The 15824-nt window shown below is 41.2% G+C and overlaps 1 protein-coding gene across 3 annotated transcripts in view; it reads right to left on the bottom strand.

Annotated features, from left to right (window-relative positions):
- Il33 (interleukin 33) overlaps positions 1 to 10271 on the bottom strand; it is a 39363-nt gene extending 29092 nt beyond the window's left edge. For 2 of the 3 annotated variants that reach the window (XM_034521280.2, XM_034521285.2), the window contains exon 1: positions 10061 to 10145. The gene's annotated coding sequence lies outside the window, so the exon portion shown is untranslated. Of the gene's footprint in view, positions 1 to 10060 lie in introns of all 3 variants that reach the window. The other variant, XM_034521293.2, reaches the window with a different exon arrangement.
- Between the last annotated feature and the right edge of the window lie 5553 nt (positions 10272 to 15824).

The raw sequence follows: 15824 nt of genomic DNA, 5'->3' as shown, positions 1-15824 counted from the left end.
TTACAAATCAATAAAATGCCAGCTTTTGTTGTTGTTGTTGTTGCTGCTGCTGCTGTTTCTGCTAAGGGAGAGAGATAGCCAGTTGATTCTATAATACATGGGTTCTACACTCACAGTTTTCTTAGTCAGCAGTAATAATAAAATAAGATAATTCTTAAGAATTGTTATTTAGTTAATAAGGATTAAGTAACTTAATAAATTTTAAATTAAGACGATCAGTTAAGGGACAGGAAATCCACCTTCCTCTTTCCTGCTAGAGTGAGGATGAGCTTAGGATTAAACACAAAGTTGTCAGTCCTTAAAGAACCAGAAGCCAACCATGTTAAAGGGGGTGGCTGAGGCGTCTGTTGGGTGAAGGCAGAGTCCTAGGAGCGACTTTCAACGGCTTCAACTGCCTTTCTCAAGTATGGACATAAAGTCTTTAAAAAGCAACAAGCTGGAAATGGGGTTCAGAGCAGGAGAGCCCTGTTGTGCAAACGGATGAGGACCTAAGTCTGAATTCCCAGCAGCCACATAGAACATCACGTGAGGTCATGAGTGCCTGCAACTTCATCACCATGAGGGGCAGACGGGAGGATCCCTCGGGCTTGTTGGCTGCCAGTTTGACTCTAGGTTGACTGACTTACCTCATGTCAGGGGATTAAGCAGGAAGTGATGGAGCTGGACTCCTCTGGCCTCCGTGTGCATATATCCCACACACAGAAGTACATATACCACACACACACACACACACACACAGTAGATGGTATCACTTTGTTCTTATGAGACTGTAAAATAACATATTGGCATACTTACAAAAAGTATATCTATGTTTATATAAAAATGATTATGGGTATCACAGGTATATAAAGCAAGCATCAGTAATTATAGATAAACAGATAATGACAAAATGAGTTTTCAAGACTTTGAGCTAGAAATAGTGATGCCTGTAGTCCCAGCACTGAGTCAGGAGGATCATGAATCCAAGGGCCAGCTTAGGTTTTATAGCAGCAACCTTCCCTCTCAGCCAAAAAGGGCTTTGAAAATCAACTTTTATATAACCATGAAAGAAAAAAGGGAGGATAAACACAAAACTTACTTCCTCCAGGGGAGGGGGAGGCTATTTTTAAATAATTGCACAGGAGGATTTTTTTAAATATTAGAAACATTTTATTAAAATATTATTATTATTATTATTATTATTATTATTATTATTATTATTATTATTATTATTATATTGTTTGTCTGCCTTGCCACGGTGTGCTTTTGAAGGTCAGAGGACAGTTTGGGGAGTCCGTTCTCCCTTCCCACCTTGTGTCTGAGGCAGGGTCTTTCTTTTTCTTTTTCATATTTTTTATTGGATATTTTATTTATATTTTAGATGTTATCCCCTTACCCTACCCCCCCACCCCCACCCAGGAACCCCCTATCCCATCCCCCCTCCTCCTGCTTCTATGAGGATGTGTTCCCATCCATGCCCCCACTCTCCTCACCCTCGAATTCCCCCACACTGGGGCATTCAGCCTTCATGGAACCAAGGATCTCCTCTTCCACCTATGCCTGACAAGTTCATCCTCCCCTACATATACAGCTGGAGCTATGGGTCCCTCCCTATGTGCTCCCAGGCTGGTGGTTTAGACCCTGGGAGCTCTGGTTGGTTGGTATTGTTGCTCTCCCCATGGGGCAGCAAACTCTTTGACCTCCTTCAGTCTTCTCTCTAACTCCTCCACTGAGAACCCCATGATCAATTCAATGGTTAGTTGTGAGCATCCACCTCTGAATATGTCAGGCTCCGGCAGACCTCTAAGGAGACAGCTATATCAGGCTCCTGTCAGCATGCACTTCCTGGCATCCACATCAGCGTCTACCTTTGGTGACTGCACATGGGATGGATACCCAGGTGGAACAGTCTCCAGGTCTTTCTTATTTCTACTGCTATGTTGTACAAGCAAACCTGCAGCTGGCTCTCCTGTTTCTGTCTCCCATCTTGCCCTAGGACTGCTAGGATTACAGACTGGAACCACCTCATCCAACCCTTTATGTGGGTTCCAGAGACTGAGATGGGTTGTCAGTAGTGTGTGGCAGGCACCTTTACCCACTGACTCAGCCCACAGGTCCCAGAAGCATCCTTTTTAATGCTGAGTGGCAGAATCATCAAACTGTTGTTTTTTTTTTTTTTTTTTTTTTTAATTTCAGAATGTACATTTGCATATATATTTATTTCAATGTATGAAATATTTTCAAATTTAAAAGCTTCAGTTGATCATTTAGTTCATACACTAAGCTATTAAACAGACCCCCATCTCCTCCGGAGCTAATGTAACTCCCAAGTTAGAAGAAAAACCTGTAAATAAAACCAGCATTAAGAGCATGAGGTGGCTCCGTGGTTAAGAGCACTGGTTGCTCTTGCAGAGGACCTGGGTTTGACTTCGAGCAGCTACATGGCATCACAATCATCTTAGACTGTAGTTCCAAGGGACCAGTGCCCTCTTCAGGCCTCCACTGGCATAAGGAATACACACAGTATGCATACACACAGGCAGACAGATACTCAGAGCTTAAACTAAACATATTTTTAAACAAACAAACAACAACAAAAAAAAAACAACAAACAAAACAGCCAGGTAGGTGTTGGTGGTAGACACCTTTAATCCCAGCACTCAGGAGACAGAGGCAGACAGATCACTGTGAGTTCAAGGCCAGCCTGGTCTACAAAGCTAGTTCTAGGACAGCCAAGGCTATATAAATGAACCCTGTCTTGAAACAAAAAACAAAACAAAACAAAATAACAACAGCAACAATAAATAAAAGCACAACATCAGCACTTTAAAAATTAAGCAGACCAACTTGTCATTTACGGCAATTTGACTCAAAAGAATAGCTAACTGAAATGACTTAGCCAAAACCACAATAAAACCATAAGTCCATAGTGGCATTCAGAAGACAAAACAGCTACAAAATATTTTCCAATTAAAATACTGTTTTATATCACTTTTATTAGAAAGCTAAGTATATCCAGATGGCATAGGAAAGCTCCCCCTTGTACAAAGGCTACAGTCACTCTCAGTGCAGCTTTTATAGGGTTTCTCATGTGTTTGTGATGTCCACATCGGAGGACAATGAAAACACTCACATTGTAGAGCAGGCAGTTAAAAGTTCTATGTTTCACAATGACATTTTCCCAAGCCAGCTGGCACAGTCAAAGGCCAAAACAAGAGTCCCTCCCAATGCGGGCATTCAGCTGCTAGGCTTCAGAGATGTAATTGTGTAAGGCTGGTGTCTTTTCTTCTACCCATTCCACTTTGTGGGTACCTCCAGATGCCCCCCCACACACACTTTCTGCTTTTATTGTTTTTGCATAGGATTCCTAGTGGTCTCAGTTTTGGTTACCAGAGACTGGGCTGAAGTAAAAACATTAAGTTACAAAGACTGTTGAACACTGGTCTTCTCAGAGGTAAGACTAACAACAGAATCATGCACTGAATAATATTACCAGATGATGAGACATTTGAAAGTTAAGGGTATAGGGGTTTTCCATGCAGAGATAATGAGAGTTCCAGGCCTCGGAGCTAAGAGAACAAGCAGAAATCCACACCTTGGATATTTCATTCCACTGTCTCATGATTATGCACTACACATTAACAGAAGTACTATTCAGAGGTCTGAAGATGCACCAACATTGTGGGATAGACATAATATGCGGCAGCAGCCATCCACTGGATCCCTACCTGGGCACTTTAAATGGGACGATAGCAGGCTGAGTCTTCCTGATCTACTAACTGTGAGAACTAGGTTCGATTCAAAACTACTGAATGGAAAGGACTATTAAGTACTCAGCAAAGAGCACATCAAAAAGATTCCCCCTGACATAACAGAATTCTAAAAGCTTTAATGCTTCTGTGTCTGAGTTTGTTCTGGTGGGTCTGATGCCAAGGAGGAGCTTTCCACTTGATATAATGAAGGAGAGAATGGTCAAATGTCCAGATCACAAGCCTGATGTCACATCCTAGGTGTGGCACTTTTTTAAGGTGTTTATATTCCTTGCAGTTAAGAACATCCAGTTTTTTTTAAACAATAATTAAATAATAAGATGTATTTAAAAAGTATGGGGGGTTGGGGAGAGTGGGAGGAAGGAGAGAAAGGGGAAAATTATGTAAATACAGTGCTCATATATAAAATTCTCAAAAAGGAATCCAGTTTTTTAAAATGTTCAACAGATTAACTAACATTTTACAATATAAAAATAAATATGATCTATAATTATGTTGAAGGACATTTTAACTCACTACAAGCTTTGAAGTTTAAAATGAAATCAATAAAAATTATTTGACTCAGCATACTAACAAAAACCACAATAACGTTTTATAATTCAAAGTATTTCTGAGAACAAGAAAATAGATTGTCAGGAGCTAAACCGGCAGAGCCAGGGGGACACTGTATGTTATTTCTTTTTTCTTTTTCTTATTATCAAATCATAATTTTTACTTTTTAACACAGGGGTTATAAACACGAAAATGCAGAATGTGGGGAAGGGGATGACACAGGAGCACAGGTATTCAGGGGGAGTACAGATATCTTTCAGAACAGGATATCAGATGGGTGAAGGTTCAGGGTTCACTATGACTCTGCTTATGATTCACTTGTCCTTATCTAAGTTGGTACTATTCACCAAGCCTGCCTATTTACAAGGTCTATAACTACTCAGGCTGGTAGATTTCCACAAAAGCAGCCTGTTTACAATAGTTTATAGCCATCTGTTTCAGTGTTTTTCCATAGAGACCCAAGACTTTGTGTTAGCAGGCATGTATGTCAGGCCTATTGCTGATTTTAGGCTTATGGCTGATTTTAGGCCTTCAGTGTATAAACAGGGCTGTCCATGACATCTCCTCCCTTCTCCAAGTATAGAAGGGCTGTGGCGATTTTAATCTTGCCAAGGCTGGGATGGAGGCCTGACCTCCAGTAATTAAAGGGGACCTTGTAATGGCTCCAGTCCTCCCGTCATTGTCTAGTGAGGCATGAGGGCCATACCCGTCCTGATGTCTTTTTCCTGGAAAGGGAATACTTTTGACATCAACCCCTATGCAGTCAGCCTTGTCCCTCAGGGAACCTAGAAACATATTTTTAACTTTTATTTATATTCCCTTGCAGTGCTTACCCTAGCAGCCTAAGCAAGAATTCAGATCGCCAGACAGAGGGGGTTCTGGGTAGCCCCTCTCTGCTTGGTCTAGGGGCAGAAGTCCCCTCTTTTAGGTTGGGTAGAGATGGGACTTGGGAACACCTCATCTAGAGTCTCATGGTCTTCCATAGCTAACTTATGATAATGTATCTGAATAGATTTTGCTATCAGATTATCTATCTGTTGTTTCACAAAGTTAGTCAGCCTATTTAAGGCCCAGGGACCTAAGGAAATAAGCAAAAATAACCCAATTAATGGTCCCAAGATGTAAGGAAGTAGGGTTAACAATAAGAACATCCAGTTTAACTTGCAGAGATCAGGGAACTTGCAGGGGTCTGACCTCAGACCTCTGCATATATATTATGTCTGAGTCCCTTGGCCACCTTCTTGTGGAAATCCTGACAGTGGGAGCAGAGTCTGTCTCTGACTCTTTTGCCTACTTGTGGGACCCTTTTCTCCCACTGGTTTGCCTTGTCCAGTCTTGATGTGATGGTATGTGCCTGGTCTTATTATAGCTTTTTATTTAGTGTTTGATTGATGTCTCTGGAAGGTCTGATCTTCTTTGAGGGGATGAGGAGAGGGAATGGATCTGGAAGAAAGGGTAGGTATCGATGTGGGAAAAGACTGGGAGGAAGGGTGGAGGGGAAACTGTAGTTTGGATGTAATATAGAAGAAAAGAATGCAAAAAATATTTAAAGCACTCAATTTATTATATTAAATGTCTACTGCATAATGACAGTTATGTTTGTATTCATAAAACATACTCTTAAGTCACTGAAGAAAAAATATATGCCTTCTTCAATAAAAATAATCTATATATCCATTTAGGTAATATGCATTTTTTGTTATGGAAGTTAATCCAGGAAACTAAAAATTGTCACTAAGTCAGAATCAGAATGCTGGCACCAGTTTCTGTGGCTGAAACTTTAAAAAAAAATGAGTGTTCAGGAAATCTTAGCACTACACATTGGCATTTCGATTTGCCAATATGAAGAAGTTATATAAAGAGCTGATGAAAAAATACAAAAAAAAAATTTAAAAGCACCCAGTTTATAATATTAAATGTCTACTACATAATGGAAGTTACATTTTTATTCTCAAAACATACTCATAGGTCAGTGAAGAAAAAAATACATGCCTTCCTCAAAGTGTGGATTTGCTTTTGTTTTGAGGCAGGCAGGCTCTCATTATGGAGTCCTGGCTGCCCTGGAACTTGGTTTCTATATAGACCTGGGAAGAGTGCACAGAGATTTGCCTGCCTCTGTCTCTCCAGTTCTTTGATGACAGTAGTGCATCACCACACCTGGCTACATAATATTTTAAAACATGATTGGTGTGAATCTGGACAGGACATATACAATATATGCAGGGAGGAGAAACTTGAACTAATACATTCAGGGTTGAGGAAGATCCTGTTTGGTTGTGATAATCTCCAAGAGAGAACAATCAGTGAAAAGTTTATCTTCCTATATTGGGGAGGGGGAAAGAACCCTATGTGGTGGCTCATGCCTGTAATATTAGCATTTGAGAGGCTGAGGCTGGAGGATTGTAGGGAGCTGTCAGCTCAGCAGGCTAAAGCTCTTACTATGCAAATCCAAGGAGCCTAGTTCAATCCCCAGAACCCACATAAAGGTGGAAGGAGAGAAAAGACTCTATGGAGTTGTCTTGTGACCTATGCATGAACACACCCACACACATGCAAAGGCACACATGGGTGAACATGACCGCACACACACAGATAAGTGAGCTAAAGAATATATAACTTGACTACATATCATTTCTTAAATATCTGTCATTCACAAGCCAGCAAGCTAAAGGTGGTTGAGACGAGCAGAACAGCCATACTCAGCTGTGAAATTCAGTTAAACTCCTCCCCCAAATGCTGAGTCTCTATTAGGGCTCCATGGGAATTAATGAACAAAACATTCTTCTGATGATATTTTTTTTATTGCATTCTCAGATGAACTCAAACTGCTAAGGAATTTTAAAAAAAAAATCATTTGATTTATGAGGTGTTAAAAGTGGAAGGGAATTAGATATAAAGTGTAAAGCACCTAGCCAAGTTTGTGTGTGGATCCTTCTTGTTCATAGCAACAGGAATCATAAAAGAAACAGAGAAGAGGCAGTGGCTGGTAGAAATCTCTCACTAAGGTAACAGTGGGCTCCGCACTGACCAAAGAGGTGGAGGACTATAACATTTTCTCACTAATATTTTACATTTGAAAATGATGGGAATTTTTAATCCAAAGTGCTTCTTCTCGGATAGGCTTAAAGACATTAATGACGCTGGCTTAGAAGCTTGCTTACTTCTTTGTCTTTTGTTGTTTCTTAATGAATTTTAGCCTTGAATTTTAATCCCTGACCTGGATTTTTATCAACTTTACCATTTATTATGTCAGGTACAACCTTTCTGAATCTCACTTTCTTGGTGTCACAAATCAAGACGGTAACGTTTGTGCCACAGGGGTTGCAAGAACAGGATCTCTGGAGAAGACCTTCAGAAGACCGTCAGAAATGTAATCTGACTCTAACCTCTGACAGTCATTTCTGACTTGCAGAGTTGGTCACAGACTTTCTCTTGAGTAGGGTTTTAATGACCTTTGTTTATTTGATTTTGTTTTGTGTCACATTTCACACAAGAGGGGGCAAAAATCAGGCTCAAGAATATTGGGTAAGATCAGACTCACATAGCTGATAAACGGTAGCTACATAATAGACTTGAAGCTGCCACTAAAACCTGTGGGGTTTTTTTTTCTTTTATTGCACTAAATCATGCATTTCCCCTAAATGAAAGAAAAAAACCCTCAAGGGTATAACCTACCAATGGCAAAAACAATATTGCCAGGAGTCGGCAGCAAGGGGAAAGTTTCCCAAACTTCCCATACCCTCTAGTCTCCTCTCATCCTGAGGTCTGCCTGCTCTGTGAGGATTGTTCCCTTAGACATGCCTGGAACAGGCTGGAGAGACAGCTCCATGGTAGCACGGTTACCGAGTGTGTCCAAAGCCTTGGGTTTGAGTCACAGCACCATAAAACAAACAAAAGAGTTCCTTTTGCATCCAGACATCGACACTGGAGAGATGGTAAGGTGAGAGATCCTCCCACGACCCTGCAGCTTTGGACCCGACCATCATTTTACATCGCTCCACAGAGTTACAGCTCCTTTCTACTGTTGGAGGAGTTTATATTTGACCTTGCAGGATCTAACTGTCCCTTCTGCAAATTGATGCTCAAAGGGGAAATTCGGTCCTTCAACCTTGTACATACAAACTGTGAAAAGCTTTGTGTTTGCAAAAGTGTCAACTGTTACCTAAAAGATGCATAGATTCTGGCAAAGTCAGACTCATGTTGTAAAACACAAAACAAAAAAAACCATATTATCTGACTTCTTTAGCATAAATATTTCCAGGCACATATTTATTCCCTCTCAGCATTGTTTCTTTGTGGTGTTTCCTTCCAGTGATTTAATTTCTGGATGGAGCATAACTTTTTAACAATACTCCCATTCCCAGAAGCTGCCCACAAAGTTCTTTTCCTGTAATCCTTGGCAGACCCCAGAGTAGCAGTCCTAATCTGTCACCTTTTTATCTACTTTCAACCCTATCTCGACCGTTACATGAAAGTTAAAGCTCACCATGGAATTATTTTCTCCGTAAATGTGAAGTACACACTGTTAACAATGATCTAAAGAAATAGCATTTAGGTGCCAAAGGAAAACAGAAGTTACTGCTCACAGTTGCATGGGAGATCCCAGAACCTCTCAGAGAAGAACTGAGAAAATGTAAAACTTGAGCCAGGAGGGCAATAGTGCAAGCTACACTGCGTGCTTAACTGTTTAAGGACACTCTTCCTGTGTGACAAGGCTCAGGGGCCCCTAACTCTGAGAAATCAGAGGATGCTGAGATGTTTGGAACACAGAACTGTGTGGAAGAGAAACATCAAGGATTTGAAAGACAAAAGTGAAAACCAGTTTTCCAGGATGCTGGAGCCAGTGATGGACCACAGTAGCAAGCAAGAATGACTTGAGGAAGCAGACACAGGTGGAAAGCAAGTGCAGATTGGGAAGACAGCCACACGCAGTCTCTGGCTTCCGAATGACAACAGTATAGGGTATTTCATGCTGTGTTCTTTACTAAAATATCTGAAGAACATGCAAGCAGTTAGAGTACTAGTTCTCAAACAGTGGGTTGGGACCCCTTTGGGGGTCAAACCACCCTTTCACAGGGATTCATATCAGATATCCTGCATATCAGATATTTACATTATGACTCATAGCTAGCAAAATTGCAGTTATGAAGTAGCAACAAAATAATTTTATGGTCGAGGCTCCCCACACATGAAGGACTATAAAAGGTCGCAGCATTAGGAAGGTTGAGAAGCACTGACGTACAGAGGAGAGGAAAGTATAAAGAAGAAAAATTACCAGGAGCATAAAGGACCAGCAGCCTTCAGAAGAAAGTCTCTTGAGTGAATAGTATCACAACTGATGAGTTTTTAAAAATGTATCCATTTAGATAGTCAATTCCTTATTTTTTCCACAAATGCTCTGGTCTCAGTGTTTCTATGACCTTCCTTTTACTGACAGCCACTTGCAGACAGTTGCTAAGCATTAAAGGAAGAAGTAGAATTACCATCTTGCTTTGTAAAATTTCATGGTGATGGAGATTCAAAGACTAACACTGTCTAATCATGCAATTTATTAATAATTTTAAAGATCACTCAAAGGAAAGCAAATGGCATCATGAGTGAGTAGTAACTGTTTTCCATCCACGCTACTTCCGTTAGAAATGACAGCAAACCAGTCATTTATTCCTCAGAAATAAGAAGGGAGGGGAACTCCATAGGTCCTAAGGCTTTTCTTTGCAGAATCCACTAGAAATTTCCCAGGGCTTTGGTCTCAGCCTTACCTTGGTGATCCTGTCCTGATTTCTCCCTTTCGCAGCTGCAGTTCCTCCTCTGTGCAGAGCGTCTCGGCTCTTTTTATTACCCAGAACTTGGCAGAGAATCACAAGGTCTCAGAAGAGAGCTGTGGGAGGCAGGATTAGGGCCAACTTTTTCTCACTTCTTTTCAATAAGCTAATCGCATTCCTGTCCTGTTGCTGTTCTCTTTATGTAAACAGCCAAGGCTACTGATTTCTGCGTCCCCTCTGCCTTCCCTTATGTGTGTTGGGGGCAGGTGGTGGTGAGGGATGAGGTCTTGCTATGTAGCCTAGGCTGGCTTCTTAATTCACGATCTTCCTGCCTTAGCCTCCAGGGTTGGAACTACATGGTCAGCACACCTGTTCTGCTCATCTGTCTTGATTATAAACGTTAACTTCCAAATGATGGATTTTGTGCCCCCTCCTCTTCCGGACTCATAGCAGAATTAGCTCGCATACGGCACCCCACCACCACCACCATCTTCATGTCCCGCCTCCTTCTCTGCCCCTTGCCTTCATAGTTTGGCTCATTGTAAGTTAAACTCCCAAGTTTTACCTTCAGCACTCCTTTATGGACAGTCTTCTGGTTTTCTATTTTACTTTTGCCACTGGCTTATTTTACAGCCTTCATTAAGAGATCACTTTTTTTTCTTCCAAATTCTTTTATAATAAAGTCACTGTCTATGGTACATCAGAAATAAGCAGCTTATCTACAGCTAAAAGCTCTCAGAGAGGGGCTGGAGAAATGGCTCATTGGTTAAGAGCACTGACTGCTCTTCCAGAGGTCCTGAGTTCAATTCCCAGCAACCACATGGTGGCTCACAACCGTCTGTAATGGGATCAGATGCCCTCTTCTGGTGTGTCTGAAGAGAGCAGCAGTGTACTGACATGCATTAAATCTTTAAAAAAAAAAAAAAAAAAAAAAAAAAAAAAAGCTCTCAGAGGTCCATGTACCTCCACATAGCTGACCTGCCTCCCTCCTCTGACCACAGAGCATTTAAACTACTAAATAATAACAATAACAATGACAACGATGATGATGATGATGATGATAGTATAGGAAAGCAAACACTAGTGGTTTGAAGAGTCTATATGGGGAAAGAAGAAACAAAAATCCTCTAGGATAACTTATTTCATATGATGTAAAGTCACCATCAAGACAGTAAAAATCTGTGGTTCTCACATAGACCAAATAAGGTAGCTTGAAGAAAAAAATAATAAAGACATGTTTCTAGGGATGAGTAGTATTTGCCTTCTTGCATGGAAACTTCATTGCAAAGAGACTGATGTGGAGTTGAAGCAGAGCCAAGTTCCTTGCCCTTCAGAAAGGACCAATGCTGCTTTTCCCTTAGCCACTAAGCACCAGGAATGGATCCCTAGTGACAGGTAGCCAGAGCCTGAGATGTCAGCTTGCCAGACTGGATGAACTCAAAGGAGTGTGGCCCGTATGGCGGCGAGTGCAGGGTGGTATATCTTAAGGGAGGAACAGGAATACCAGGTCATGCATGATACTTTCAGCTCTGTGAGGAGATGTGATTGGTTGAGAGAACAGAGGAAGGAGAAGCTAAGAGACAGACAGAAGACATTCCCAGAGTGCCTACCCTCCCCACATGGTAAGAAGAGTAAGTTACGTGTTCCGTGACTCAGTTTTAAAAGTAAAATACCACTGCACTTGCTACAATCCTTAAGCAAGCAGTTAGTGAAATCTTCTCAGGTTTGCTCACCGAAGAACAGTGGAAATTATATCAAGAGGACAGAGGTGGCTTCTGGGAGGGTTTCCCTCGTTAACAGTTATTCACCAGGCAGGCTCGAGCCTTCTGAATCATGGGCTAGTGGGTGGAAAAAACCCCTGACCATCAGACAGCTACCAAGCTGGGGAAGTCACCAAGCTGCTGCTTCACATCATTCCCAACCTCTCTGCTCATTCACTTTGTGCTGTGGCAAAGAATGTAACTGGAAAGAGTGTTGTCTACCAAATGAACGGGGTCAAGGCCACTGAAGAGCCCAGTATTTGCCTTGTGGAAGTCACGGACATGGCTCTCTGTCCCTCTCTTAGGTCTACACATTGGAGCTGGCAAAGATAACCCATAGGCCACAATGATAGCCTTCAGAGGTCCCCACTTAGGAGACCCCATCTCACCAGTGGTTGGGATATTGATTTACACTGTAAAAAAGAAGTCCAGGTTGAGTCATTATAAAGCAGAGTTGGATTTATTAAGGCTATAAGCAGGGACATTTGGAAAGACAGACATGACAATGATACCTATGTGTATGATTTTTGTCTTTTAAAGTAAATTGCTTAAAGCAGTGGTTCTCAACCTTCCTAATACTGCCATGCTTAAAATAAAGTTGCTCACGTCATGGTGAACCCCCTAACCATAAAATCGCCTTTGTTGCTACCTCATAAATGTAATTTTGCTACAGTTATGAATCATAATGTAAATATCTATGTTTTCCATTGGCCTTGGTGACTCCTATGAAAAGGTTGTTTGACCCCTATGGGATCGAGACCCACAGGTTGAGAACCACTGGCTTCAAGAGTCTATTTTTCCATCCAGGTTCAGAGATGAAGCAAAGGTTATAACATAAGTAAAAAAAATTAATGTTGTAAAGTTAACTTTAATACATGGGGATCAGTTGACTTAATTTCTCTTTGCATAAGGAAATTTCTTTTGTAAATAAAGTTATGAGATGATTTATTAAGTGTATCATTCAGGTCTATGGGCACAGATTGTATTCAACTCAAAGTTCATGTGCACTTTGGCTCTGAGTGAACATGGTTTGATGCTATTTAGTACTGTTTTCTGAGATGAATCTCTCAAAAAAGTGAGCATTTCTCTGTAGGTAGTCTTTATAACATGGTTTTTAGTTGTGTTTGAATAGCTTATTTTTACCACTGAGAAACCTCTTAACTTTTCCCATCTTTCTGTCCTGCGTTGGGAAATGCTTGAGGCCACATCCCTATCTTTGTTAGTGAGAACTCAGACGGTGCTACCTAGCAAAGAGAAGAGATTCCATGCATCTGACAAGGTTAGCTTGGCTTAGCACATGATAGTAGATGCTGGCGAGGATGTGGAGAAAGAAGAATACTCCTTCATTGTTGGTGGGATTGCAAGATGGTGCAACCACTCTGAAAATCAGTCTGGCGTTTCCTCAGAAAATTGGACATAGCATTACATAAGGATCCAGCTATATCACTTCTGGGCATATACCCAGAAGATGCTCTAACAAGGACATATGCTCCACTATATTCATAGCAGCTTTATTTATAATAGCTCAAAGCTGAAAAGAACCCAGATGTCCTTCAACAGAGGGATGAATAAAAAAAAAAGTGGTACATTTACACAATGGAGTGTTACTCAGCTATTAAAAACAATGAATTTGAGGGTGGGGAGGTAGGAGTGGGGGGGTAGGTGGGGGCACATCCTCATAGAAGCAGGAGGAGGGGGATGGGATAGGGGGTTCCTGGAGAGAGGTGGGGAATGATGGGGTAAAGGGATAACATCTGAATTGTAAATAAAATATCCAATAAAAATATTTTAAAAACTAAAAAAAAAATTATGTCCATGCATGTGCACCAGTGTGCGGAACAGAACAAGCGTCTGCTCCTCTGGGACAAAGTTACAGGTGGTTGGAAGTCACCATGTGGGTGCTGAGAACTGAACCTGGGTCCTTTGCAAGAGCAGTAGATATTCTTAAGTGCTGAGCCATCTCTCCAGCTTTGGTTTACTCATTTTCAATAATGTAATAAATAGTATTATCATAGTGTTGTGCTATTTTTAAATAGGTACTAAATTACTCGAGAGAGCCATAGTTATTTCTCTTTAATCCGATAACCCCAAGGGTATATCTCCCAAGGCCTACTTCCACCTAAAACTGGAAAATACCACTTTTCTAATGAGGCCTGGTAAGGAGAGAGGTCAGAAAAAAAAAAAAAAAAAAAAAAAAAAAAACCCGCGTTGATTTTTCTCCCATTGGTTCTGTTCCAAGAGTGACTGACCCTTTAGACGGAGTCACCTCGATAAGAAGATGTGTTTATGGACCTTGCATCCCACACTCATAGCTAAGCCAGAGAACCACAGATGTGTCACTTCCCCTGACTCCTTGTACAAAAGACAGAACTAAATACTTACAGTAACCACCAGTTTGCTTCTGCAGCTCATCACTCAATGAAAGTTTACTAAATGCTATCACCTTGCCTGGAAGAGACTTTCCACAAGGGCAGTCTATGAAATCAGACTGTATGAACCCAGGGCAGAGTTGAAAGGCTCAAGGTACAGAGAAGCCCACAGAAGCCATCCAGCCCACAGCCTAAGTACTCACTATGGATATTTGATTTATTAGTCATGTTTTTCTGAGGGCATAAAATCCAGTCTTCTGATTTTTTTTTGAAACAGTGTTTCTCTGTGTAACAGCTCTAGGTGTCCTGGAACTCAATTTGTAGACCAGACTGGCCTTGAATTCTGCCTCCTGAGTGCTGGAACTAAAGGCATGCCCCACTACCACCCAGCCAGCCTTCTGATTCTCAGTGACTGCAAGATAAGTCTTTTTATCCAGGTATTTTATATCTGTACAAAGTTTCTCTCTGGTAGAGTGTATTCCTAGATTTTCCTCTTTTTAATTCATCTTGAGGTAGTGCAGTGAGACCCGTGTGCTTATGCAGATCTGTAGCTCCCTTATGCTTAGACTCAGATTCATTATGCCAGAGCAAAGAAAGTCCAAAAGCCAAAAACCCACCAAAACCATAGCCTGAGCATGCCCAAAGCTGCCCCTGTCTGCCATTTTAATCTTTGGAACTGCCTTGAGTTCCTGCCTTGACTTACTTAGAGTTGATGGACCTCAATAGTAAGCTGACATAAACCCATTCCTTCCCAAGTTGATTTTGGTTATGGTGTTTATTACAGCAACAGGAACCCAACAGCGTGGAGATCTCTCCTTGAACTCTGATCTTAAACGAGTTGGAGATGTTCTCACCCTTGAAATGCTCTTTTCTACATGAATATGTATAGGTGTGTTCCCTTTATTTGAGGAGGGGAGGGGGAAGGGAGAAGGGAGAAGAGGATTGAAGGAGGTACTGTGGGGTGAGACAGCTAGAATCGAAGGACATTTGAAGGATGATATGGGAACTTAGTGCAGTGGGAAATTCCTAAAATCCGTGAAGGCAATCCTGATGAAGTCTCCAAGTAGTAAGGGAGAAAGAAATAGTCCTAACCGGATACCACTTGCTACCAAATTCCCAGCTGTTAGCCAGTTCCAGTAACTGTTGTGGATTATATCCAATTGAGTTGCTGGCCAAAGGGGTCTCCTGGGAATCCCCAAACAACCCAGGCTGCTGCCAAGACGTAAGTTGCTCTCCACAAACTGATAACAAGGTCCCATTAAAAAAAAAAAAAAGAGGAAGAAGAAATGATAAATTTAAAAAAAAAATCAGTCAGGCAGTGGTAGCACACACCTTTAATTCCAGCACATGGAAGACAGAGGCAGGCAGATCTCTGAGTTCAAGGCCATCCTGGTTTCCAGAACAGCCATGGCTATCTATACAGAAAAATTGTCTCAAAAGAGAAAACAAATAATGAAATTATTAATATTTTATTTTATATGCATGAGTATTTAGCCTGTATGTATATATGTACACCACATGTGTGCCTGATACCTGTGGAGGTCAGAAGAGAGCATCAGATTCTCTGGAACCGGAGTTTCAGATGGTTATATTCCACCATATAGGCTCTGGGAATTGAACCTGAGTGCTCTG

This window comes from Arvicanthis niloticus, chromosome 1, assembly GCF_011762505.2.
Source record: "Arvicanthis niloticus isolate mArvNil1 chromosome 1, mArvNil1.pat.X, whole genome shotgun sequence".
Classification (NCBI taxonomy): Eukaryota; Metazoa; Chordata; class Mammalia; order Rodentia; family Muridae; genus Arvicanthis; species Arvicanthis niloticus.
This window is presented reverse-complemented; position numbering and strand designations above follow the sequence as displayed.